This window comes from Chiloscyllium plagiosum, chromosome 12 (genome assembly GCF_004010195.1).
Source record: "Chiloscyllium plagiosum isolate BGI_BamShark_2017 chromosome 12, ASM401019v2, whole genome shotgun sequence".
Taxonomy (NCBI): Eukaryota; Metazoa; Chordata; class Chondrichthyes; order Orectolobiformes; family Hemiscylliidae; genus Chiloscyllium; species Chiloscyllium plagiosum.
The window spans coordinates 51998167-52001577 of NC_057721.1; positions in this window are offsets into that span (position 1 = coordinate 51998167).

Sequence of the window (3411 nt, forward strand, 5' to 3'; positions counted from 1 at the left end):
TCTTTTAACTACCTTGCCACAGAGAGCTATTGGGGCAGAGTCCTTGAGTATACATAAGCTGAGATAGATTCTTGAACAGTCGGGAATCAAGGGTTAAAGGGGAATGGTGGAAAACTGGATATGAGGAATGTCTGACCAGCCATGATCCTAATGAATGGCAGGATAATCTTGAAGGGCTGAATGGCCTATGCCTGTTCCTATTTCTTATGGTTTTAAGGTCTGGTTTTCCTGCTTCCTGGCAGCTTTCCCACTTTCTGCAGACATTATGAATGTTTCCTTTTTTTAAAGACACAATTTTCCCAAATTTCATGATGCAAAACACAATGCAAACCACTTGCACATTTCTTAAAATAATCTTCTGTGGCTGCATTCTTAACAAATCTTCACACCAAAATCACAAAGTAAATTATGAATGTCCCAGTTTATTAGAATCATTAAGTAGAATCTTATATTAGACTTTGTTTTCAAATTACCCATTAGTCATCTCAGATATACCCTTGTGACTTTTTGATACTGAGGTTCTTGGTTTAAAGAAATAAATCACTGGACCTTGTTTTGTCCAGTGTAGACTTCTCTCATGGAATGTGCTTGAGAGTAACTCCTTTTCACCTTCTAACATTCCCAGCATTTCGTTTTGAACTGTTATTTTAAAACTTTTCTTCTTGCCCATAAGAATTTCTAACTTTACTCATGGGGCTTTGCACTGTTCTCCCAGATCTTTCTTCTGTACGAACTCTAACTTCCCAATATGAGTATTCTTGTCTTCGCCCACACTGTTATCCTGTGACTCTTAACAACTTGGAGGTGAAGGCTTTCATCTGAAGGGTTGCTTTTGCTGCTACTTCTAAGAATGCTGCTGACCTTTCGGTTGCTATTGTGATGTCATAAAATGATACCATTTGTAAATTGGTAAACTCACTTCTGAAATATCCTCCTCCTTGAGCAAATGGATTTTTTATCACTGCTGTTATATAAATTATTTTTACAATGATTCTACTGTTGATCACCATGTCATTTGATGAAGTATGAACCATTAATTGCTCTTGGTTGAGGTAAGGTGGTGTCACCAATCCATATTTCTGTGCTTTGAAACATAAAGTTTACAAATGGTTAAACTGCCACTGATGGGGTACCAATCCTCCTTTCTCAACTGAGTCTAAAGGCCTTTGAAATTAACAACAGTGGAGAATAAAATACTGAAACTTAATGAGAGAAGCACTGATTTTAACAAGATGTCTGTTTTATACAATAGCATTAAGTACGAGTTACACTGCCTAGATAGGCATAATTACAAAGTCCAACAGAAGACGGCAATGATACCACTGTTGGGACCTCTTGCTAGACTGCTTCTTCTCAACCCAAAGGTTTTGTGACATTATCAGATTGGGTAGACTTCAATAACAGCTTCAATATTGACTCCTTCAGAACCATTAACTTATAAGAATTATCTCACCTATTCTTCCTCAAAGTATTGATGTGGCATCTTCCATATCCATCTGACAAAGTAATTAAGGCCTCAGATTGATATCTTAACCAAAAGTATTCATTCAGTACTGCAAAGGAATGGCAACCTTAAACTTTGTCTTGAATGGAAACCTAAACTTACAACCTTCTGATGAAAACGTTACCAACTAAGCAATATCTGATATGGCCATACATTAGAGATCACAATTTCAAACTAACATCTGCAGGTAACTCATGTTAAATGACTGAAAATAACTTTTAATGAAAGTATAAAACTTATTTTGTGGAGGCACTGTAGGCAGTTCCTTTTAAACTATTCAAACTTTTCCAATTCGTGTCCTTGTATCCTAATTTTGCAGCTTAATATTTAAAGCTTTCCTTTCAGGCCTGCAAATCAATCAAGTATAATCAATCAAAGCAATTCCAGCAAGTATAAATTTCAGGCTGTAATCTTTGTTTCAGTATTACAGTATCACATTAAGGAGCTGTAATCACTGTCTCTACACAAAACATGGTCTGCAACATAATGTTGCTGAGGTTCACAGCATTTACTGTGCATCATTATAAGGTGGGAGGCATTCACTGTCTTAGTGAAATCTAACTGCTCAGACAGATGACTTCTAGTACACAAGTCCAAGAAGCTGGTTTCAAGTAGGTAACTTCCAGTAAGAGTTTATAAATGTGTCCAAAATATTCTTTAGTAACCTTTTAAAAGCATCAAGTCCATATTCCTCAGTCTGTTAAATGAAACAATTATAACAATCCCTCAAACACCCATCCGTGGATTGATATTTCCGACATTTTGGCAAAGTGCTATTTTCAGGAAGATTCATGAAGTGTTTCTGTCACGGCTCATTGTGAGTTTTCTCCCACAATCTCATACTCAGCCAGAGTGAAGTGGCTCATTGATGCTTGGACACTGCACTATTCATGTCCATGCCACATAGTATGCTTCATCGGGCAACGCGCACTGGAATTACCATCGCTGTAAATTCATTGTTACAATACGTATATTTCTATCCCTATTGAACACCAAATGGCCTCTCTTCCATTATGCAAACACCAGGGGTGTCACCACACAACACCCACCCACCTCACACCATCAACTCCTCCTCCGCCTCTGAGAAAGAAGTCACAGATCCCTCAGAGGATGCAGTCATAAAGGATGTCCCCTCCACCCTCTAGCAGCATAAATAATGATACCCTAGTGGGTTCTGTTTTCAGTTTAGATTCAGGAGCATATTGAGCAGCAAATCATTGGCATGTCTCTGCAGTCAGCCGAGGAAGAAAGGTGCCAGGCTGTGGGCATCCAGAGGACTGCTGGAGACCGGGCACTTGGGAATGCTCAGGCAGAAAGTGATTCCATGGTAGTGGCTGTGAGTAATTTGGTGCGAATGGACACACAAAGTCACAGCAGGCAGTGTTTGTCAGAGTCATTCAGTAACTGGATCAAAGGTTGGGCGACTGCACCAGTGTGATTAATACTGTGCTGCCTCTAGCTAATATGCTTCTGGTTGTCTCCATGGACAGGTTGGCAGTTGCCATGAAGAGTTGAGAGTGTGTTGCTGGAAAAGTACAGCAGGTCAGGCAGCAGCTGAGGAACTGGAAAATCGACGTTTAGGGCATAACCCCTTCATCAGGAATGAGGCATGTGGGCCAGGAGGACTGAGAGATAAATGGGAGAGGGGTTGGGGCTGGGGGAAGGTAGCTCAGAATGCAATTAGGTAGATGACGGTGGGGGAAAAGGTGATAGGTTGGAGTGGAGGGTAGAGTGGATAGGTGGGAAGGAAGATGGACAGGTCAAGAGGGCGGTGCCAGGTTGGAGGCTTGGGACTGGGATAAGGTTGGGGCGGGACTGAGGAAACTGGTGAAATTCACATTGATTTCCATATTGGTTCCTGTGGTTGCACAGTCCCAATGCAGAAGATGAGGATTGGGTGGTTAGGG